Raw genomic sequence first — 26,092 nt, 5'->3', positions numbered from 1 at the left:
ATCGAATCTCCGACGTCGCTGCGGCCGGAAAAAGATCCTGCAAGAACGGAACCAACGACGACTGAAGAAAAATCGTCCAAAGTGACAGAAGCAGATCCCTTCAAAATTGCGCAAATTTCAATGCTGGGCCATCAGCTAGTGTTAGCGTGCGAACTACTCAATGAAACATCATCGATATGGGCTTTTGAAGGCCCACTCGTGTACCCTTGATGACTGCACGCCACAGAGTATCATGCCTCACCTGGTCCCGTCAACACCGACATTGGACTGTTGATGACTGGAAATATGTTGTCTGGTCGGACGTGTCTGGTTTCAAATTTTATCGAGTGAATTGACATGTACGGGTATGGAGACAATCTCATGAATCCAGGAGCCCTACACGTCAGCAGGAGTCTGTTCAAGCTGGCGGAGGTTCTGTAATGGTGTGGGCCGTGTGCAGTTGTATTGTTATGGGACTCCTGATACGTCTAGATACGGCACTGACAGGTGACACGTACTTAAGCATCCTGTCTGTTCATCTGTATCCATTCATGTCCATTGTGCATTCCGAAGAACCCGGGCCATTTCAGTAGGACAATGTGACAACCCACAGGTCCAGAGGTGGTAAAGAGTGGCTCCAGGAACACTCTTTTGACTTTAAACACTTCCATTGACCACCATACTCCCTAGACATGAACATTATTGAGCATGTCCGGGATGCCTTGCAACGAGCTGTTCAAGAAATGGTTCAAATGGCTCTGAGCACTATGGGACTTAACTTCTGAGGTCATCAGTCCCCTAGAACTTAGACTGCTTAAACCTAACTAACCTAAGGGCATCACACACACACACCCATGCGGGAGGCAGGATTCGAGCCTGCGACCGTAGCGGTCGCGCGGTTCTAGGATGTGGTGCCCAGAACCGCTCGGAAACCCTGGCCGGGCGGGCTGTTCAGAAGAGATCTCCTCCCCCTCGTACTCTTAAGCATTTATGGACAGCCCTGCAGGATTCATGGTGTTACTTATCCAGAAATACTTCAGGCATTAGTCGAGTCCATGCCACATCGTGTTGTGGCACTTCTGCGTGCTCGCGGGCGCTCTACAGAATATTAGGCAGGTATACCACTTTGTTTGGCTTTTCACTAGAGGTCTCCTATGTCTTCCACGTCGACTCCTGTTTCTCCTGTCACAACACGTCGTTTGCGTCACATAACGCTTATGGGTACTCTTTCGAACTATCCATCCCCTCCTTCGCATTCAATAGTGGACTCCCACTGTACTCTTAATGTTAGTGTCCTTCCTTTTAATTTCACCAAATGCTGTTTCCCTGCTCTTCCTATTTATTTCATTCCTGAGTGACTTGTATTTCTGCATTCGTGAATTTCCCTGAACATTTTTGTGTTTCCTTCATTTGTCGATCAGTTGCCCACTGTGCTATTCATTATCGTAATATCTATGGCCTCAGAGAACTTCAACTCTTAGTACCTCCGTACCCCACTTTCATTCTTTCTGTCATTCTTCCAGTCTCTTTAATTTCAGCCAGCTGTTCATTATTACTTTCTCTGCTCCTGTAGTACGCAACTCAGTCCTGTACTGATTTCGTAATCTCTGCCTGACCATGATGTAATCTAACTGAAATATCCCGTATCACCCGGCCTTTCACAAGTATACCTCCACCTCTTGTGATTTTTGAACAGCTTATTCACTATTACTAGCTGCAATTTATTACAGAACTCAATTAGTCTACCTCTTCTCTCACTCCGTGTCCCTAGCCCGTATTCTCCTGTAACATATTCTTATACTCCTTCCCCTACAACTACATTCGAGTCCCCCATGACTATCAGCTTTTCATCTCCCTAGATTACCTATTCAGTATCCTTATATACTTTCTCCGTCTCTTCTTCTGCTTACGACGTCGGCATGTATGCACGAATTATCGTTATCGGTGTTGGTCTGTTGTCGATTCTGATAAGAACAACACTGTTACTGAACTATCCACAGTAACTCGCTCTCTGCCCTAATTTCCTATTCATAGCGAATGCTACACCTCAACATTGGCAGTTCCGGTCCGTAGATCCGTAAGAGGGAGTAGCCCGAAATCTTCTCCCAATGGAGAGATCTTCATGACACTTCTTCAATTAGAGGCCACATGTTCTGGTACATAACATGTATCTTTCATTCAGTGATTTTTATTTCCTTCTGCATCCTCGTTCCATTGATCACTGCTGATTCTTCCACCTTTTAGTACAGTTTCCTACCCGAAGGGTAAGAGGCAACCTGTCTTCCGCCCTCTTTGTCAAGGCAGTTGGCGAGCAAGGGACACTTCTTTCGCCGGAAGTCTTAAATCGCGAGAAGTATGCCAACGTTAGTGCCAACTGTATCCAAACAGGACCAACGGGTCGTTATTCTTTTCTTGGTTGCTGGAGGGCCAACACCGGCAGCTGTCCACTGGAGAATGAAGAATGTGTGTGGGGCAGCAAAGGCCACAGCTTTGGAATGGTATGGCAAGTTACGTGCTAGTCACGATTCTACACAAGGCTTCAGTCGATCAGGGTGGCCAGACTCATTCGTTACCGGAAACAAATGGGAGACACTCGCTCTCCAGCCCTATATACCTGATCTCTCCCTATGCGATCATCACGCCTTCGGTCCCTTAAAAATATCTTGAAGGACTGACGATTCCTGTCATACGAAGATGTGCAAGTGGCAGTTATGGACTTCTTCGCGCAGCAGGACGCGGTGTTTCAACAAACGAGTGTATTCAACGTGGTGCGTCAGTGGGATGATTGCCTCAATGCTCACAACAATTTTGCCTGATTGACATACCGATTCTGGACTGTACAGCCTTCGAATGGAAACTTTTTAATCGCCTCTTATATTCATTCACCAAAACTATTTATTGCCTCTCCACGCCTTTACACAAAAATCTGGTTGCGCAGTTCTTTTTTATGGTAAACCACGTTAGACGTCTCAGACAAATCTAACATTATGACTGTAAAAAAGCGAATGTGGACATACCAACAAAGTTCAGTTTATCTAAACTGCAATCTTATTTATTCTGTGTCTTCGAAAATCCGAAAAACAAAATTTGCTTCATGATAAACGTTTTTAATATTCGGGTCCGGTACCACACTTGACTCCATCTCACACCGAGCGTAGGTTCCAATGGCTCTAAGCACTATGGGACTTAAAATCTAAGGTCATCAGTCCCCTAAACTTACAACTACTTAAACCTAACCAACCTAAGGACATCACACACATTCATGACCGAGGCAGGATTCGAGCCTGTGACCGTAGCAGCAGCGCGGTTCCGGGCTGAAGCGCCTATAACCGCTCGGCCACATCGGCCGGCCGAGCGTAGGTAGTGGTGGGAGGGGGGGGGGGGGGGGAGGGTAACTTTGAAATCTTCGACAAGAACCCTCGATTTTTATTGTAGATTAAGATTCTATGGCAATACCTGCCTACGTTTTTTGTGAAGCATTTTCTTCGTTTCGCCATAGGTGGCGCTGTAATCGGAGGAACAGAAAAGAGTACACAATCGTAAATTAAGACACGCTATTCAATAGCCCCTGAATATCCAATGGCCCGTGGGACCCCACCTCCATGCTGCGAGGGTGGTATAGGCCAGTATTACATAATTTCTAATTGGAAACCCCATTCGCAACATTATATTCCTCCACCATATCGGACAAGGGCTACTCGACGAGCCCCTATTGCCGTGGCTCAAGGCGAACGCTACTCTACTTTTCTAACTAGCGTAAGTGTTCAAACTTAGTGACGCAAACTGCAATACAGTTAGTGATCCGCTTTTCAAATGACTGTAGACGGGACAAAAGCATATGCTGAGAAATGTCGACAAAGGCGTTTGCCGCGATCGACCATGTCTTCACGACCTGTTGGCCCTTGCTGGTACACCTTATCTTTTAAATACCCCCACAGAAATAAATCCTGCGACGTCTGATCCGGTGACCAGGCGAGCTATTTAATAGGGTCCTCTGTGCCGTTCCGCCGATCAGTGTAAACGTGGTCTAATACATCCAATGCTTCAGTGGCGTAATGCGCTAGGTAATCTTCACGCTGAAACCACATACGTTGTCCAACGTCCAAGGCAACATCCTCAAGTTGTACGAGTAGTTCCTGTTCCATAAACATTCGATTTTTCACGTCAATTTAACTTGCCGTCGATATAATATCACACCATACGTTAATCGACCAAGGACGTTGATGGTCAACTTTCCGTAATGAATGGGGATTGTCTACATTCCAGCAATGCATGTTATGCCAGTTAACGCTATCATGGTTTGTGAATGGCGACACATCGGAGAGCAGTACCTCAACAAAGAACGTGGGGATTGTTTGCATTTGTTGACAAGCATATTCACAAAACACTTTTTTGATATGCAATTCTATACCATGGAGTTTTTGATGCAGTGAGACGTGGTATGAATGACACTTACGACGATGCAGTATTGTGACAATTCTCTCTCTGGAATTGCGGTGTAACTGCCCTGCGCTTATCTGAGAATTGTCTATGGTTGTGGTATACTGTCGCTAGTATAGCTATTTCTTTAGCTTCTCCCTTATCATGTTTGCTTCATTTCCTTTAGCTGGCCTGTAAGATGAAAGGAGACATAAAAGTGTTCACAAGCATGTAAAAGAACGAATGAGGGCGAACCTTCTCTGGAAAATGTTCGGCATAGAACAGCAGCACACCATTACAGAGTCCCCACCAGCTTGAACAGACATTCCACGTAAAGCAGGATCATTTCAATTTTTTCTTCCGCGGAAGCAACATTCATCGTCCACTTACACGTCTGTTTTTCAAATGGTAGTAGGTGTGCAGGTAATAAACTGTGTAAGTATTATAATGTTTAGAGCTGCTGTCTGGTCTACATCTACACGATACGTGTGCTTCAGTCGCAGTTTACTGCCTCTTATGATAAATCGTAGTTCGCTACAAGACCATGGTCGCACGTCGAGTAGCCAGCTGTTTGACATGTCAGAGGAATACAACGTTGCGGATGTGATCTCCAATTAGAAGTTTTGAAAAACTGGCATGTACTGCCCTCGTAACATTGAGATGGTATCCCATGTGCCGTTGGATATTCAGGGGCTATTGAGTAACATATCGTAAATTACGATTGTGTACCCATTTCTATTCCTCTGATTAAGGCGAAACGAAGAAAATGCTTCAGACAAAACGGATTTAGGTTTGCTGTACAATCGTAATCTGCGAAAAAGAACATGTGCTCCCACTGTAGACTTCAAAGTTGTCCCCCTACCACCCGCACATGTGGTGGGTTGGCGTGTAGAGCGTGGTATCGTAGGTGTTGTGGCGTAACAAGACAGCCACGCCACTCGGAAGTAGCAGAAAGGCACGCGCTAAGCTCACGTAGGCTGGCGTGAGGTCTGAAACTGGATACGTAATGAATGCTATAAAGAAAAGTACGTAGCTGCTGGAATACTTAACTTTAATCCATCATTTGTATACATCGTTGTTGATGAGACATGCTTCATACGATAACTATCAACTGCTATGGCGCCTTGCTAGGTCGTAGCTATTGACTTAGCTGAAGGCTATTCTAACTACCTGCTCTGCAAATGAGCGAGGCTTCGTCAGTGTGCATCGCTAGCTACGTCGTCCGTACAACTGGGGCGAGTACTAGTACGTCTCTCTAGACCTGCCGTGTGGTGCCGCTCGGTCTGCTATCACTGAAAGTGGCGACACGCGGGTCCGACATGTACTAATGGACCGCAGCCGATTTAAAGCTACCACCTAGCAAGTGTAGTGTCTGGCGGTGACACCACAGTAGGTAAATCTTTTTTGATCTGCTCTGTTGTTTCCAAGATATTTCAAGGTATTTAGTTAAAATAAACACAGTGTACTTTTAACCTACACCTTAGTAATACCATATTCTTTAGCCAACAAATACATAAAAGTTTGTCATAATCGCATGACTGTACACTTTATAAAATCTATAAGATAGTTATTGATATCTATGTTCACTCCAGAGCTTGTGATTTGACATGTCAATTTTTTATATATTTTTATTCGACAGCTGTGTCTCAAGCACATTAAATAATCTAGTCCAACTGTTGTATCATTGTCCACAACCATATTGCTGTTTCATTGGTAGTCTCCTTGCGCAGAGAAGTTGCGGTTTGATATCAGGCAGTCACACGTCTACCTGTGTTAAAAATCTCACCAAAATCTTGCATTATATCTAGATCTGTATCATAACAGTTCACCACAGGAAGCTGCTCCAGTATCCTAGGCAGCTCTTCCATTAGGAAACCCGCTCTTCTGTCAGTCAGTTCCACATTATACGGCATGGCTACAGGAGTCTTATACTTCCTCAAAACGATTCGTTGTGCTTCCTTGCTGACTTTTTCCAACATTCCTCTTGCTGTCACACTGTCATTCCCATGTAGGAGAATTGTTAGCTTTGGCTTTATGCCATGACTCACATAGGTGAAGAATTTACTATGTAGATAATTATTAACTGACCCATGCATCTCCATCTTTAACATTATAGATCACCGATTCTCTAGTTGTTCCTGGTAGTACAACTGATCACAGGGTTAACCACCACAATGGTGTCAGAAATAGCTACTGTAATGGGTGAAATCAGATTTCCTGCTAAGAAGTATAAGATTTTCGGTGTAATTTATGTTACCAGTATCAAACAAGAGTGTCCAGGGTGTCCAACATTAACCACAAACCAAAGCTTTTGTTGATTGGGCTCGTCTTCCTCCCAATATTGGGTGAATGTTTAGAATGTCCTATCACCCTGTCTCTTCTTCTTGTCAGAGTCTTCAATACATTCCTTCCCCCAGCCATTCTGCAGAGAATCTCGTCATTCCTTACCTTATCAGTCCATCTAATTGTTGACATTCTTCTGTAGCACCGCATCCCTATTTCTTCACTTCTCTTCTGTTACGGTTTTCCCACAATCGATAATTCTCTACACTACAAAGCTGTACTCCAAACACACACTTGCAGAAATGCCTTCCTCAGATTGAGGTCTATGTTTGATATCAGTAGACTTCTCTTGTCCAAGAATGTCCTTTTTTCACCACTGAAGTCAGAATAAATGATTATAATTATGTAATAAATAATTGTGGCAGCAATAAGATATAACAGTAACATGACAGGTTATATATATCATTTGTAACTGATCTAGCACTGAGAGGGAAAATAAAGAGAACAATGGACTCTGTGCCACGGATCAGTCTGGCTACATGTTGGCTGCGTTCACTTCCCCAGTCAATAGTAACACTTGTTTTCAATCTTCCAGCCATTTTTAAATGAGCAAATTGGCCAATATTGGGGCCTACTGGACCTTTACTATTAACCTTTTAGGGATTTGTTAACAATGCTCTCTGTGTTCAGAATCGGACTGATCCACTACTAACACCTGCAGCCAACACCCACACCTTCTCTGGTTTAGACTGTTGACGAGGATTGGTTGTGTGGGTACACTGTCAGATGTTGTACACAGATACAGTGAGGCTGTCGTCAGATTGTCAACCGGATCAAGGAAGGTTAAGTTGAGTGGGCCTTACATCAGGTAGTGAAACCTCCACCGTTGTGAAATGTCGCCATTTGCTTGCGTGTTGCTGCTCGCAGTGTCGTCGAGACGAAGAGCGCCGAGTGGAGCTTTTGGAGAAGGCGAACCTAATTAGGCTTCCTCCACTTCCTACGAATAATTGTTGCGTTCTATATGTTATTATTTGTGAAGTTCAACCAGCGGTATTTTTCCTGCCAAGTTTCCGCTAACGCCCCAGTTACCTCCCCTTTAGCTTAATGTATGTTACGGCAGTGTACTTTTCCTCACCTTGCCGCTGCTGTCCAGTAAGGCCTGTAGTTCGATAACTTTCTTGATTTGTGGGCCGGGTGGTCCTTTTTTTCCCTACTCTGGTAGTAGTGGTTCCTTTCTGTTTCCAGATGCTCTAAACACCGGAGTCTGAAGACGTAGTGTTGACAGCCGGTTCCGGCTTGGGTGTGTTATTCCATCGTTGCATTGGTCATCGCACGTTAGGTAGATCCGGCAAATGATTATTGGTCATGCGTTTAAACTGCCACTAGTCTGAGCTACCATCTCGTGAAGTAAATGAAACTCTTGGCTGCCTGTCTCATCGCTTGCGAAGTTTTAAGGGACTTTCCCAGGTCGATCCTTGGAGCAACGTCTGCCCCCCCCCCCCCCTCCCCATTAGGTTTTATTAACTGTAATATCAAGTTTGAAGATGCTATTGCTAGTCAGGCCTTGTTGTAAATTATTACTATTGGCGCCATCAGCCGAGAAGTAGTTTGAATTTGTTGTCATTAAAGCATTCTGCCGTGTTACTTGTCTTAAAATTTTAGTCAGACAATTGTATTCTAGCAGTGAGATTTTGATGATTGTTCTTTTAAAAATATTTTAATGACTGTAATCGCTATTTGAAGAAGTTAACTGGTTCTTAAAAGATAGCTATTTAGGCCTTCAACCGTGAAAAAGTTTTGAATTATCAATATTGGGGCCTAAAGCCGAGAAATATTTTGAATTTGTTGTCATTAAGGCCTTCAGCCGTGGAATTTATTGTCACCTTTTATTTGTTTTTCTTTCCAAATAAAATGTACGTGATTGAGAAACTAAACTAACCATCAGTAACTGATTACGGCTCCGTCCACAATCGCAACCCAATCCTGCCTTCCTTGGTACAAGGTCTCAGTCACGCTTCTCTATATTATTTCTTTGGTCCATTCTAAGTAAAGTCTTGTTTTTCTGCAAAGTAACATATGTCACGCTTTGCTACATTGCACCTCTCAATGCTGTTAGAGTAAATGGCCGTTTTATAAGGCGACACACATCTAGTTTGATCTTTGAAGTATTCATGCATGCTAATCGTTGATGAACTTGAAGATCAAAGGTCTCAACGTATTGAAATTTAGTACTGTTTCTACGTGCTGGTGTGGTTGTCTTGATAAAAGAGATGTTACTATGTTGAGCGGGCCGGGGTGGCCGAGCGGTTCTAGGCGCTACAGTCTGGAACTGCGCGACCGCTACGGTCGCAGGTTCGAATCCTGCCTCGGGCATGGGTGGGTGTGATGTCCTTAGGTTAGTCAGGTTTAAGTAATTCTAAGTTCTAGGGGACTGATGACCTCAGAATTTAAGTCTCACAGTGCTGAGAGCCATTTGAACAATTTTTTTTTGTTACTATGTTGTTGCTGTTTATAGACTTGTACCCTAGTACTTCCCTCACCAGTTACCCTTCGCTATATTAATATCCTTGTTAAATTTCTTTTAGGTCAATCTTTATCTCTTTTGAAGACATTATTCTTTCGTTTCAACTGATCATGCTAGTGCTTTGCACTCTCGAAAGAAACAAATGTAATCGGTAAACTTTGAAATTTTTATACCTTCTCTGCTCCTTAGCTTGGTTTTCATATAAATTCCCCTCTTTTTCCTTTCCTCCTTTCTAATGAATACGTATTTCTAGATTATTTCTTTCCTTGAGCCTTATCCCGTCTCATGTGCGTCGCTCACTACAGGGTTCACAAGACTTTCTTTATCTCTCTGTGGATATTTTCGTCATAAAACTTCCGTGTTGCTTACAGATGAGTCGTCTCAACAGCTGTATTCCTAAAAGAATGGGCTACTATGAAAGCTCAATATAAATACAAATCACAGCTCTTCGTGCGGCGACTAGGCTCAACAGTGCACTGGTTGACTGCCGGACGCTATAACCGGAGCGCAGCGACTGAGTGATGAGGCGACGGAGGATTTGGTCCGGAACGTTTCGCACAATCGTCCGCCGACATTTTCAGCGTCCCGTTTTACGCACCCCGGCGCTACTCCTCCAGAGTCTGCGGCACCTGGAACTTCCGGGTGGGAAGAGCGGCCTCGTATTGTAGCTGCAGTGTCGTCCGACGTTTATATGTGTCCGTATATACGTGGTGTGTGTGTGTGCGTGCGGCCTGGCGACAACAGGGAACCCGTGGGCGTGTATTCGTGTTTGATGTCTGCGGAAAGCGTCTGTGGGTATGTGGTGGAGGGAAGTACCGCAATGTCCCGGGCGGATGTGTGGTACGCGGATGGAAGTCGAGGCCCCAGTAAAGGACGCAGTGTGGGAGTGGGTGAAGGACCCAGGCGCCCCGGAAGAGGCTGTAAAGACACGCGCCGTCCTCAGGGGAGCGCGCGGCCGTTTTTGCGACAGCGTGGAGGAGCCGTAAAGATAGGAGCCTCGGGCTGGGATGGGGTGGTGTGGGATGAAGGGGGGGGGAGGAGGGGTGTGGTGCGGTGCGCTGGCAGCAGCCACTAACTCGCGATTGGCCGCCGCCTGCGCCGGACGCTGGCGATATACGGCCACGCAGTCCACGCCGAGGTCGCCAGTAGCAGGCGGTTGCCGCCGCTGTGGTCTGCCGTCTCACGATGAAATCAAAGTGCTGTCGCGGCCAGCTGCTGCTGAACCGGGATGCAACAGAAACGGTGTCAATCGAGAGCCGTGCCGGGACTGTGCGCATCGAAATAACCGACCAAATGGCTAAGTACGCGATGACGATTGGCGTACAAGAGCGATGCTATCATGAGTTAGAGCTCATTACTGTGGTTAGAGGCTTGACCAATAGTGAGTGGAATGAGGCATGAAGATCTATGCACGAACGTATGATACAGGCGTATCTGATGCGTCCACTACAAGAGCAGCTGGAAAAGTACCCAGGTAGAAACTGCATAGAAATTCATTTTTGTATCGTGTGGCACGACAGGCTGGTGAAAGTCTTGCAACTGGATGCCACTTCGTTCACTCGCTTGTTCTTGAAACCAATGACACCCAGTTTAATGGTCACGCCGGGTCTTACTGATCCGGTGAGCAATTCAGTTCCTTCGAATAGTTATTGCAAAGCATATTGTGCTATGGTTGGCACTATTCCATCGTATGACCTAAGTTGACAATACTTCCAACACCTGCGATTTATGAGTTCACTGACAGAGAGAGTGTTTATCTGTGGGCCAGCAAGGACGAAGCGTATTATATGAATGCATGGGAACTTTTCTTTCGGGCGTGTCCAAAGAACAGACGCCGCACATTCAGATAATACATTCATGTCGATTGGGAATTAATCTACAACCTTCAGTGTGGACACACAACATCGTTCGACCTCCGGTGGAGATCTAAAATTAACGAGCGTGGAGGACCTGGGTGGGGCTGTGGGTAGGTGGAGTTAGGTGAGAACCTGAGTCAGCCATGAAGAGTACCAAAATAGTGCACGCAGTTGCGATAAGTGCTGTAACCAGATGGCTCAGGCGTGGTCAGAGGGTTACGTGCCCTCTGTAATAAAAAAAACTGAGTTAATCGATCAACAACGATCATAAAAGGATGTCTTACTACGTCCGCCCCGAGCAGATGCAACGAACACAAGCGAACAAAACGATATTATAAAAAAAAAGGGGGGGGGGGTAACACAACTGCCTCCTAAGTAGAAGTTCCTGGGATCGAGTCCGCACCTGGCACAGATTTTTACTCATCACTGCCGATTCCACATAAGGTCCCTATGCAGTTGAGATCACCAGTTTCTTTCCTTTCTTTCTCCCCCTCCACAGTATATGACTTCCCTCTACATATTGCAAATTATTTTCACCACGCCCTTTCAATTACTTTTTTTTCTTTGACATTTGCATTACATAACTTATATTCTAATCAACTAGCCAGAAACAAATTATACAGAACCTACAACACGCTCATTGGCATTGTAGCGAGAAGGAAGTGCTTCTCTGGGTGGTATCACTAACGTGGTGTCTTGCTGCTGCGGTGAGTCCCTCGTAGCACAGCAGTAGCGCTCAGTCGCCAGGTTCCATGTAGGTGCTGATCCTGCTGATCTGGAGTGTTTAGGGATGCCAGTTGTTAATTGTCAACAACGTTTGTACTATACTTGTTTTAATACAGAAATTGCTTTGTCACACACGTCACAGAATCAGCATTTGCAATATGGCGGCTCTGGACTACTCCGTTATATTCGAGCCTTTACACGCTTTAACAACGTTTTCTGACTTTACATAATAATAGACACTGCCCACGACACGTGGCGTTCTGATAACTAGTAACTTCACTTTATATTTTGTTTTACTGATGGAATATGTACTCGCGACCGTTCTTTTAGAGCCACCGCGAGGACAAGGGACACCCCCCATTTCTCCCTCAGCCAATAAGGACACCTCTCTCGTTCCCTGGCATTCAGATCGCTGTGGTTAGGTGGATCTGACGTCATGTTTGCGGACATTGTGACGGAAGTTTGTCCCGGAACATTGTCTCAGATTGTAAGATCCTACTCAATAATAGTCGTATCTTGTCCCTACTAAGGTTGCACAACATTGCCTCCTATGATTTCATCACTGATGCTCCTTGCTGACGCTTAATTGTTAAATGTACACGTACCCTGGCTGCTACTGAGCATTCCCGAGCGCAGTAATATGCATAATACTTGGCTTAAACACGTGAAGGGAAGGCACATATGCAATACTAACCATTTTAACAACTGTTAAACATTCAGTTCGGTGTAACCTTAGAGAAATTTTTATATGTTATGTTCTTTATATTATTTAAAAAGTATTAACAACCGCGTACAAATAATATTGTAGTAATGAGAAGTCTTTGCTGCTAGATTTAGAAGCATTTGACCCACCTTACATTTCAAGGTGGTGCGTTACTCTGTGCTGTTAATGGAATAAATAAGTCCACCTTGATTTTACGTAATATGTGTCACAGCTGCAATTCCATGTAATGTCTTGCCTTCTGGACAGTGGTCCACCTGCTTAGCTGGATGGTAACGTGCTCGCCTCCCATGCAAGCGTGCCTGAGTTCGATTCGCGGTCTCGTTGGAGATTTTCTACGCTCGGGGGCTGGGTGTTGTGTTGTCATCATCCCATCCTCATCACCAGCGCGCAAGTCACCCAATGTGACTGAAATAAAACTTGAACTTGGCGGCCGAACTACCCCGAATGGGGCCTCCCGGCCAACGGTACCATAAAGTCATTTCATTTTTTTTTTTTTTTTTTACATTTCCGGAAGAATAGACACTATACATTCACATAATGTTTCGCTTCGATGGGCAGTGAATCCAAAACCATCAGTGTGGATGCACAATATCGTTTGATCTTCGGCAGGAATTTAAATTTAGCGAGCAGGGAGGACATGGACGGGGACAACGCGTAGTTGGCGATAAGTGGGAATGTGGGTCGGCCAGGGAGCGCGCCGAGGTACTGACAAGGGAACCTCCCTATCGCACCCCCGTCAGATTTAGTTATAAGATGACACAGTGGATAGGCCTTGAAAAACTGAACACAGATCAGTCGAGAAAACAGGAAGAAGTTGTGTGGAACTAAGAAAAAATAAGCAAAATATACAAACTGAGTAGTCCATGTCCACAATAGGCAACATCAAGGACATTTTGAAGCGCAGGAGCGCCGTGGTCCCGTGGTTAGCGTGAGTAGCTACGGAACGCGAGGTCCTTGGTTCAAGTCTTCCCTCAAGTCAAATATTTATTTTCGCGAAGTTATGATCCGTCCGTTCGTTCATTGACGTCTCTGTGCACTGTAATAAGTTTAGTGTCTGTGTTTTGCGACCGCACCGCAAAACCGTGCGATTAGTAGACGAAAGGGCGTGCCTCTCCAATGGGAACCGAAAACATTTGATCTCAAGGTCATAGGTCAACCGATTCCTCCACAGGAAAATACGTCTGATATATTCTATACCACACTGGTGACAGCATGTGCGTCACATGACAGGAATATGTTGTCGACCCACCTAACCTGTACACTTGGCGAATGGGTAAAAAGATTCTTCTACCTTGCCCGATTTAGGTGTTCTTGTGGGTGTGATAATCACTCCCAAAAAAGTGATGAAAACATAAGAGTCCGTCACATAAACTGCAACAAATGAATGCAACAGTTTCACAGTCGCACAGTTTTCCCTGTGGTCTGTCAAAACATATGTTTTTAACGGTTTCAAATTTTTCCGTGTGTAGACCGTCAAATCCTGCATATGTCCAAGCAAATCTGAACATGTCCTGGAACTTTGGAGAGCGAAGTTGATTATACAAAAATTAAAGTTTTCACGCAATGGAGGACTTGAACCATGGACCTCTCCTTTTGCAGTCGCTCACGCTAACCACGGGACCACGGCTTTCCCGGACGCGAACCTTCCTTGGTGTTTACATATCTTGCGCATGGACTACTAAGTTTCTATATTTTGCTTAGTTTTTTCGTAGTTCCACACAGCTTCTTCCTGTTTTCTCGATTGATCTGTGTTCAGTTTCTCAAGGCCTATCCACTGTGCCAACTTATAACTAAATCTGAGGGGGGTGCGATGGGGAGGTTCCCTTGTGAGATGAACGCTATGCCAGGATGGCGCAGTGGTTAACGCAATTGCCTAGTAGGCAGGAGATACCGTAGTAAGGTAAGGCACGCATTTTCACTCGTCGCCGCCGATTCAGAATAAAGTCCTGATGTAGCTGACATTCCTTCCCTTTCCTTTCCTTCCCCATCCCCCTCCACCTTCTGGAAGCGGACCGTGACAGTACGGATTGGGAGGGAGAGGAAGCGGACATGAGTGACGCCTTCTCCCGTAAACAGACATCTGTGACTGGTTTGGCGTGTGCTCTTGAGTTTATGCTCTGAAAGACCGTAAATCGGACGTCTGCATCCTGCTGAACCTGTATGATGTAAGTGTGCATTTGCGGTGTGCGTGCATCGGGTGCACTTTCTCTTCATGCTAAAAGTTACTGTCGTATTTGTTGAATTCCTTCTTGGGTGACAGTCAGCTGTATTGAGTCCCCCGATAGACTGTTGCAAGATACTTGCTTTCCTTAAAGCCTTGGCATTCATCCTCATCTTAAAAATGGCACCTGTATCTTTTGTGAAATACGCAAACGACCGTTGGCGTGAGAAAATATCACTACAAAATTTCTGATTATTGGTTAACTTTAATTTGAAAGTTTGAATAACTTAAATGGAATGGTAAGGGAAATAAGACGTTGCTGTGAGACAAAGAATTTTATATAAGAACAACATTTTATGTTATGAAATCATGAATATAGCTCCTTGAACACTCACTTTACTGAATGGTACGGTTATATGGAATGCTGGCCCGTCATCAGTGATAACAAAAAAAAATAGCCATTTTATAAAACCTGACTATCTGTTCTAACTAAGATGACTGTAGGAACCATCACGCAGAGCGTCTATACTCACCAGATTCTTAGCAGGGAATGGCTAACCATCTCCCCTCGTCCGGAGTCCACACACGATGGCCGGAAGGGGTCAGAGAGTCTGTACAGCGGCTATTTGCCAACCTAACAGGGCCTGCTAACGCGCGGAGAACTTATGTCTCTCTGGTCCAGTGCAGTCGCACTCTCCTTGACACACTGGTTGGCTAAACTGCATCTCTACATTCAGAGAACCCACAGCAGACAGACCACGCATACGTCAGCAGACGACCCGTATTCACATTTGCGGACTATACTAAGAGTGATTATATAACATAATTCCGGCTTAAAATTCCCTGAGTGTCGGAAGGGCACCCAGGCGTGTTTTGAGCATGTGGCTCTTGTAACGAGCCATGTAGCGGCTCACATGGAGCCGTTACACTGTATTCCTCTATAAAGGCACACGTAGTGTTTCTTTCGATGCTGACACTTCTCCTTGGTACTGTCTGAATCAGAGTTGCACTTGCGTCATTAAATACCAGTTACATCATTCATCCCCATTACGGTCGAAGGAAGTCAATGGCAAATAGGACCGTGCCTAGTACGGCGTTGCGGGTCTCTCGCATAATTCCCCTACGCTCTGCCAAGGAGTATGGGACTTCATCATCATCACCAGGATATGTACTGATGCTTATTCACGTCAGCAATTATAGTGAAAGGAATAAGTGTTGAACAGCCTTGATGTTAAGAACAGTGATTACTGGCTGCTATTATAGTGTGCCTTAGTCTGATTGCCCTTAGATTTATTATTTCAAAGAATCTAAGTGCTAAATGCCTACTTGAGGTGGAAGGAGAGTGACGCAGGAGCAGCATGCAGTGGCCAATGGAAGCTAACGTTATATATACTTTATACTCGTACAGTCACGAATGTACCATACCTATTATAATAGAATTTTCTAATGTTAGGTGTACATGTTGAAAGATGGTTTCCCCTATGACTGCTGTATCAGTGTACAAGCTAGTTCATTCCCTATGTTTGCATAATAATGTTCCGAAGAGATCAGTATGATAAAGAACTTCCTTTGGTAATTATGACTGTATGTGTGTACTGCCTGGGTGAATCTCTTCCAATTAAGACGTACTTGCCAGCCTGTGTTAACAAAGGTATATTTTCTTCAACGACATTAATTGTTTCCTGAGATTAGAATTTTTGACGCGTTGCGTGCCAGCCTTTCTTTTTTTCTAATATTGTGTTCTGAATACACTGTTGCTCGCAAACAGGTCTAAATAACTGAAAGACATTTTGGTTAAAGCTGTCTCGATGAGAGGTTATTTGCCGAAATGTTTTCCTATGTGGTTCATGCTGGTGAAGTCTTAAGTCTTTTAAGTAATTTTGGCTTTGTCTCACACTAATATTTTTTTTTTGACTTAAGAGTCAATGTAAGTGGGCTTCGGCATGTTGAAGTACGTTAACGATAAATTTAATAAAATTTTCAATAAATTTTTAATGTAAAACCTGTGACCCAAAATCAATCAATGGCTCCATTCTTTAAATCTTGATGATCCAATAATGTAAACGATCTTCTCCAATAGGAGTGAGTTTGGAACACACTAACTAGAAAGAAGTCACGTCATGGATACTGAAACAACAATAACAATATCTAAGGCTAAAAGCCTGAAAATGTCACAATAAGCTGAAAGTTCCAAAGTCGAATATCCATACACCAAGTGGTAACATTCAGAATTCTGAAGGGACGCCCAGAAGCTTAACTCTGGGCTATTGTCGCTGAAAACCGAAGCTAAATGTCAGAGAGTCCAAATGCTGGGCATGGAGTCGGAGCCCACGACGACTAAGTCGAACATTTTTCGTATCCAGAAAGGCCCGTACAGGACCTGCAACATGCGGTCGTGCATTATACTGCTGAAATCTAGGGTTTCGTAGGGATCGAATGAAGCGTAGAGCCACTGGTCTTAACACATCTGATATGTAGCATCCACTGTTCAAAGTGCCGTCGCGTCGGTGTAGAGACCGAACATAGTAGAGGTACGTATCATGCAGCTCCTGGAGGCGAAATTCGATAGAGGTGGTGGTGTCATGGTAGCGGTGGCAACAGTATGAGATCCTGACTGTAGAAATGCTTTAGCAGTTGGCTCCTGGCCCAGGAAACTCACTCAGAACGATCTCTTCTAGCGAAGCCTGGGCGCCGACGTAGACACTGCCTGAAGGCAAGGTTACTCCAGGTACTACTTTCGGTCACACGGACCGTGGAGGAGAAAAATTTCGAAGGACCGTTGTCTTACAGTAGCTCTTTGGTTACTGCCTCTTCGCCGAACGGCCTGTGGCCAGCCCTTGTCTGTCATCTGCAGAGATATTCCCTGTAAGGTCCATGCCAGTATAACCGGTCTGTGTTGTTGGTTGCTGGTGGAGTAGAAGCAATGTCACGAAACAACAGAACCCATCCCCATTTGCCGAAGGCTCAATGACATTCTGTAAAGGGGACACCAGATTGCAACGTACCTGCAAAAGAGACCACAAGTTTGTGAGCATTATTACCAGGTCGATCATTACCAGGGTGAAATTTAACCATGGCTGATACCGATAACACCTTTACATCTACATCTACATCTATACTCCGCGAGCCACCTTGCGGTGTGTGGCGGAGGGTACTTATTGTACCACTATCTGATCCCCCCTTCCCTGTTCCATTCACGGATTGTGCGTGGGAAGAACGACTGCTTGTAAGTCTCCGTATTTGCTCTAATTTCTCGGATCTTTTCGTTGTGATCATTACGCGAGATATATGTGGGCGGTAGTAATATGTTGCCCATCTCTTCCCGGAATGTGCTCTCTTGTAATTTCGATAATAAACCTCTCCGTATTGCGTAACGCCTTTCTTGAAGTGTCCGCCACTGGAGCTTGTTCAGCATCTCCGTAACGCTCTCGCGCTGACTAAATGTCCCCATGACGAATCGCGCTGCTTTTCGCTGGATCATGTCTATCTCTTCTATTAATCCAACCTGGTAAGGGTCCCATACTGATGAGCAATACTCAAGAATCGAACGAACAAGTGTTTTGTAAGCTACTTCTTTCGTCGATGAGTCACATTTTCTTAGAATTCTTCCTATGAATCTCAACCTGGCGCCTGCTTTTCCCACTATTTGTTTTATGTGATCATTCCACTTCAGATCGCTCCGGATAGTAACTCCTAAGTATTTTACGGTCGTTACCGCTTCCAATGATTTACCACCTACGGCATAATCGTACTGGAATGGATTTCTGCCCCTATGTATGCGCATTATATTACATTTATCTACGTTTAGGGAAAGCTGCCAGCTGTCGCACCATGCATTAATCCTCTGCAGGTCTTCCTGGAGTACGTACGAGTCTTCTGATGTTGCTACTTTCTTGTAGACAACCGTGTCATCTGCAAATAGCCTCACGGAGCTACCGATGTTGTCAACTAAGTCATTTATGTATATTGTAAACAATACTCGTACCACTTCATACGGTCATCATATTGCAACTGTTGGAAGCTCCAGGACATTGATATTATCTTCTTTCTCTACTCTCGATACAGAAGGGGATCTGAATGGCTGATTACCGAGCTTATCCGCATGCATCAACTACTTTCCTCTCATGAGTTACCCTCTTGTTTACGAAAAATTTAAGTCTTTATAAATTATTAGCGGCGTTAGTTTTAAAAGATGTTAACTGTGTGTGTGTGTGTGTGTGTGTGTGTGTGTGTGTGTGTGTGTGTGTGTTAGTGCGTGTATGTATGGAAATTGGTGTTTCCCATGGATTGAAATCTGATTGTTAACTTAAAGGGCCGGGTATTTATTCCAGTTCAATTCTGAGACTATGATTGTTTGACTTTTTTTAAGTAACAATGTAACTGAAATTTCTGTTCTAACTTCCTGAGACGTTGTATGTTTGAATTAGCTCAACGGAGCAAACGAAGGCCAATAAACACAGAAAAGTAACATCATAGTTGTGTTGACGGCCATACACGTCAAGAAACAGTTACCGATGTTCATGACAGACTACGTCTCCGCCATTTGCAGCTGTACCACGTTATACGGTCCATTCCTTCATCCACTACAACAGGCAACAACAGCTCAGAGGACTGCAGTAGTTTTATAGCCCCCCAAACAGAATGTTCGGTCACTGCAATCGCACATTTGTGAGGCTTCATTTTCTAGCAAGGCAACACTAGCTGTCTCTCAGTCAGTTTCCTTGTTGGTCTTTCTACATCATTTACTTCTGGATCGGTATTTGGCGATTTATCGGGTAGTCCGACAGGTCTTCATCGGAAGTACATGGCCTCCCTAAGATGCTCTTTGATCTTATATTGTGCTGACAATTTGTTTTACTTTAATGTCCTTAAAAATATCATCAGACCTTTTGCTGTCCCTTTGCGTGTAGCCAGTTGTTCCCCTCATGATCCACATCTCTGTGCTCATTAGTCTGCGTATGTCATCTCTACGATGTGTCCAAGCTATGCTGCCAAGGAAGGGGGTAGCTTCCGCCAGGGTATTAATAGTTTGAGTCTCGAGTGTCACTGATCAACAGATGGTCTAAAAATGCCGTTTATTAGACCTTTGTAATATACTGATTATTCCTTGCTACTGCAGTGTTATCTTGAAGCTGTGAGAAAGGAGGACAGGCGTTCCAAGGCGCGGAAGCAGAGACGATGCTGAGGGCAGACGCAACTAGGAGAGATATTGTTACGTGAAGTAAACAGTAAGGGGAGAACCTTGCGAAAATGCAGGCGCCCCCGGACGCGGTCCCAGGGCGTTAGTTACTCTTCAAGGAATTAACATGTAACTTCATATGTCGTCTAGACGCTGTAGTATGTTGTCACCGTAAAACTTTGTAACCAACAGGCACGTACTAGTGCATAAAGCCAGCTTGATACCAGCCCTGAGAACAGAAACGTCAGTAGACATACAAGGGTTAGAAAGAGAGCGAAAACGCCAAAACCTGTTGACCCAGCAGTCCCTACTCGGAAGGATCCCGATGGGCGGGGCTAAATGACGAATAACAATAATGTTGCAAGCCTTATTTGGCAGAGCAGTTACGTTTAACTTTCAGCTGAACAATGTTCATACCAAATACTGACTTAGTTAGTGCAACTGCATTTACATCCCCGCCTTAGGAGCAGTAGAGGGGACCTAACTAAACCATGATTGGTAGGCACCTGCAAGAGACCTACGGGATTAGATGGATGGTTTTAAGTGGGAAAAATCAGTGCCCCCACGTGACTCTTTAAAACACCTATATTCCGCATTTTGGCGGAGGTCTCAGTCAGACGATCTGGGCGCCGAATCAGCGTGCGTCGACTCCAGCCTCGCTCCAGCTCCGGGTGAGTCTGCTCTCCCTCACTTGGAGTGCCTCAGTGAACAGTGTCACATTCATTATGTTTTGTTTTGCAACTAAGTTTGTTGCCTTAAGATGCTGCTAGTGTTTCCTACTGTGGTTAGCATCCACTCCTGGGACTTCTACACTGGCTTTTGTTGTAACAGTGTTATTCATGCTTTTTCTAACCCTAGAACTAGCCTCCAGTGTATTAGTTAGTCCCGTCTGGAGTAAACAACTGTTTGTCCTAGAGTCTCAACAACGAGTTCCCTACCGAGTCTCACCACCTGCATTTCTAGTAAATACCTTCACTGTGAATTGTCAAACTGCCTTCTGCTCTGTACCGCTCCGGAGCGCAGACTGACCAGCAAACTCTTTTTCCCTCTCCCACCTATGACAGGACACGACAACTCTTGTGAAGTTTGGATTTCGTCTTCACAATGAATTATCACTCTGCAGCCGGCTGTACGCTGGCATGAAACTTCCTGGCAGATTAAAACTGCGTTCCGGAGCGGGACGCGAAACTTTGATCTTTGCCTTTCGTAGACAAGTGCTCTGACAACTGAGCTACTCACGAGCCGGTCTCACAGCTTCACTTCGGCCAGTACCTCGTCTCCTGCCTTTCATAGTCATAGAATTTCTCCTGAGAAAGAGTCCGAGTCCAGTGTTAATCAGCCAGAGAGTTTTTTAATTATGTGTTTCTATTGTTTTATTGAATGTAGCTAAGATTCTGCCCTAGTTATTTGAATGCAGATACTTGCTCGAGGGTTATGCTGCCTGTTAAAATTTTGTTACGGAGCAAGCTGGTGCAGTGATTGGCACACAGGACTCGCATGCGGGAGGGCGACGGTTCAAACTCACGTCCGGCAATCCTGATCTCCCTAAGTCGCTTCAGGCAAATACTGGGATGGTTCCTTTGAAAGGGCACGACCTACTTCCCTCCCTAATCCGATGGGACTATAACATCGCTATTTGGTAGCCTCCTCCAGATCAACCAACCAACTGAAATGTTAGTTTTCTTGTGGTCTTTCAAGTCCATAACTTTGGTTTTATTGAGGGACAGCTCCATGTAGTAAATTCTTACTGTTGTGTGCAGGTCACACACTGACCTCTCTACATTATGTTCGGATACTGCAAAAAGGACAGGAAGCTCTGGCTAATAAACTCATCAACGCGGCCATAGCATACCTCCTTCCAGTCATAGAGACTAGATAAGGGCCTTCATATTCACTTCGGTAGCATGCAGTCCTATGACCCATGAACAGTTGCTCCAGAGAGAGAACCCTTCAAAATGTGTGATACTTGTGGCTTACAGGCCACAATACACCCATTAAAATTCACTTATTTTTCAGGTAAGAGTGCAGCCAATAATTTACCTGCAAATTTTCTCCCTATTTTAGCTGACAAGGATATGACTTTATGACTTTTAAGTGTCCAATTTGCCTTACTTGATCGTTAAAATATTAGGAAGAATGTAACACTCTATTGCTACTAGGTACTTGGTTTATATATGTTTTCGTAATTGATCAGCCCGCTATATTTTCATTTGTAGCTATTTGTATCTTAATGGAACATTTTATAGCTTATGGCAGCATTTACAGTGTTTTATAGGATGTCTAATAGTGTTACTGTACAGATAAATGGGAATGAGATTGGAAGAGACTGTCATTTTAAGTAAGACTGTATTTTACCTATTTGTAATATTTTACGCGTTTTAACCCCATTCGTTACTACTTAATTTTATGAGGGCGCCGCTGACACTGTCGCTGAACGTCAATAATCCCCCCCACCCACACACACATACATACATACATACGTGTTTACATTTCGTTCGAGTGGACGAGAATCAAAATACCACAATACTATAAGTGTTGCCTCGCAACCACCGAATCTTTGGTCACGTCACCTCTCACGAATTGAGTGTATTTGAACGTTATTCCATGTTTGATGACGCAAATACTTTTTGTATGTATGTTGATACCTTTTACTAATCATCAAGAGAAATTAACTCCATAATTTCATTAAATCACGCACATGGGCTTTAATAGTTAGTTAATGTTTAAGTGCCACGCATTTACGCTGACGATGACACTTTAAGCGCAGATATTTCGGATATGAAAAGTACTACCGATACGCGGTTTTCACAGAATTGAATTGTAGGCAAGGGCGCGTATTTGCAGTCAATACACAGTTGCAGTTGTTTACAAAAATTACAAATTTTTACTGTTGACAGTAAAATCCCAAAATTACCGTAGATGCGAATGTCAATGATGTTTGTTGCAGAATGCTAGTGGAATTAGTTTACGAGTTGTAAACACCGACAGCTGTTTGTTCCATCCTTTTTCTTAGATACTAGGCGACAATGTTAGGTTTGTTTACATTGTGTTGTGTGTACACTGTGACTGCATTGCGACGGTGCTGTTATCTTGTGACAATGGACGTGATAAGACGTGCTTGGAAGGTGGTATTTCCCAATGCGAAAAAAGTGGACATGCTCATAGTTTATGGCGAATGTAGGAAGCATGCAGTTCGTTTGGTGTACCGTGTATGCCGAAAGATATCCCAATAGACATCAATCTCTTCAAGCTCTTCAGACAGTTGGAAGGTGATATATTTGGTTTACTTATTTTAGAACTGAACACAACTGTGTGAGCTGTATTGACTTGTTTAATGTCGCAATATTTGCACAAAAATACACGCTTTTACACAGTTTACAATGTGAGAATGTTAAAACAGTTGGCAGGATAACGCATCTCGTCAACATCAAAAGGTGAAATAATCCTAAACACGACTATATTCACTATTAACCCTCAGAAACTTAAATTATCTTAAACACAACAACATTAAAGTTTAACTATAAGTTTCTTTACATAATTATTCTTACGATTTAGTTACGATGTTGGTCGGTATTATGATAGATCATCCAATTCCGGTTCAAAGTTCGGTACTATTTTTAGGACGACAGTCAAGTCTACGATGGATGGTTGGTTATGTGACAAATTGAGCAAAAGATTACCCAAGGTCGCTCGAGTTTACAGTGGACGCAAGCTGGTGAGTCAAGAAGTTTATGCATCTGCACACGGTGTTTGCCTTAAGCTGCGATGAGCTGTCATCTGCTAGGCCACTCTCTCCGCTGAAATTCCTATAGAGCTAATAAAAACCTTTTCTGACTTTTTTCCAGCATAAACTCTGCCTATGTTTGTCGCTATGCAAGAAAAGATGGACTCATCCCTACTCTTAGAATATGGCTATATACACGCGTATGACTGGAGCAGCGTGCTTATTATAATGCCCTCTCAGTTCTTGCAAGAACAATTAGCTAATTGGCTGGTTCGTCTCTCCACAGTTGGAGCTAAACGATGCTGCAGCTAATTTCTAGCTGGATGTCAGCCGCTGTGAATCCAGTGTTCACCCAGATTTCTTCTCTGCATCATACTGAGCGTTATGCGCTCCGTTCTGCACTTGATGCCAATGCAGAGAAGATTTTCTGTCTTGTCTTTCTCATAGCCGAACTGTCTCCCCACCTGGGTTATTTCGTTCTTCACGTCACAGCTTTTTTCGACCAATAGGAGCATTCCTCTTGTTTTGTGGAAACTCTCTCTACCAATCACAAGGGCCCTACCATTAAACTGCATCGAAACTTTGGCTCTTTACTTCTTCCTAGTGCGTTTCCGCCAATCGGAGGTTCTGTGCCCGTACCAGACTTCAAAATGCATACATTGTCTCTCACATGTGTACCACTCACTGGACACATGATTGAAAATGCGTCACTGGTCTTGTCAGTATTCATTTGGAATTCTGAAATGCAGTTTTTTAAAAGCTTTCTTTCCTGTCCTCCCTCAGATGGCCCGTTAACTCGCTCTCCCTTTCTAAATTACCTAGGGGGTCGCTGATGTGGCTTGGGACGCCCGTTTAAGTGATTTCTGTTGCATCTCCCTTGGTACAGCCTTACTTCTGCTCTCTCCCCTCTGAATTCCAAACTAAACTGCCTCTTGCTGCTTGTTGCACCTTCTGCTCAAAGATATGCATTACATAAGAACGGTGTGTTAATTACCATCCATTGTGTGTCATCCCTATATGCATTACATACCGATAGGCAAATTTGCTCAGAAGTGCCGAATTAACTTAGGTGTCATATTCACCTTCCCGTTGTGATGTACAAAGCTCTCCTGCAAGGTGCGAATCTGACCTTCATTTATTCTGCCACCTTACACAGTTACAGATGGTTTGAAACAACGTGTTACTGCTGCCTCCTCTGCAGTTTCCACCAAAATGCTATAACGTGTGTGGCAATCGTTGCATGGCAGATTGCAAGCTTGTATTGGCGCTGGTAGTGGTCATTTTGAGCGTAGGCTTCGAGGGTACATTCGTTCTGTAAGTGCCAGACACCGCAGAGGTACTACATTCACCTCTTTTTGTCTTTTGTTTGCCCTAGGCAATGACCCATTCAACAACAAGACATCCCTGGTGACATATTAACATCTGTGTAGGGCTGCACATACGCACCCATGTGAAATTCACATTCGTTCGTGGTACAACATGGAAGAAAGAATTGCCTGTTTATACAGTTTTCAAATTACTATACCTGGTAAACTACTTGTACTAGAGGCCTGCAACAAACACCACTGTTTGTAGTGCTGTCAACAGGCATTGTTCCATTAAAATATATGTACCTGTTTTAAATAAATAAATATTTGAAACTCACAACACTGTGTGTAAGGGCTGCATAGCCCGGCCCCTGCCTTTCATTTCAGTCTGTGAAATCAGCATATTAATGGCGTCTTGCACTGTCAAATTATATGTGGTGTGAGTTTTAGAAGATTAAATGTGTTGAACGGTCAACCAATAACTTAAATCGTACGCAGGATCATGTGGAAATTGTAGCTTCCTGCCTTAGTCTCCATCTTGTTTTGATATATAGGATGAATATGAACATCACTTACAACATTTTGCAGGTTATTCAGAAATATTTGGTATTTTGGTATAAGAGATCCTTGGTCTTAGTCGGTTCGTTGCAGAGTAAATGCATTTCGTTTGATTTCTTACCACCCACCTCTTCCCCCTCCTCCCCTGCCCACGCCTCTCCCATTTATCTTTGTATTGGTGCTGTACTGAAAACATCAGCACTACGGTGCAAACGTATACGGCACGCGCTGCGTGTCTTACTTGGAAACAAATTTCATTCATTCAGTGACGGTATTTGCTGTCGACAACAGGAGTACCTGCTTTACCCTTCGCTCTCAAACTTGCATTCCGTACTACTCGATCCTGTCCGGGGTTACTTTTTCGGTCAAGGTTAATCATACGTAAACAGTGATTAGTGTTACTGATGGAAAAATTAACAGACACAGACCTTGTGAACGGGTGCGATGCATGTGGTGGAAGAGCAGACCTGTGGAGCTATGCCGAGCTGTGAGCCCAGTGACGACAGCATCTCAGTACTTCTTCATCTGAAAGTCGTTGCATTGGTTACAAATTACGGTCTTTTATTGTCAGAAAGGTACCTCCACAGAAAGAAACTAATTGTGGTAACCAACCGAATAAATAATAATTACAAAATTACTCTGTAACGAGCCA

The sequence above is a fragment of the Schistocerca piceifrons genome, chromosome 5 (assembly GCF_021461385.2).
Source record: "Schistocerca piceifrons isolate TAMUIC-IGC-003096 chromosome 5, iqSchPice1.1, whole genome shotgun sequence".
In the NCBI taxonomy this organism is placed as follows: Eukaryota; Metazoa; Arthropoda; class Insecta; order Orthoptera; family Acrididae; genus Schistocerca; species Schistocerca piceifrons.
This window is presented reverse-complemented; position numbering follows the sequence as displayed.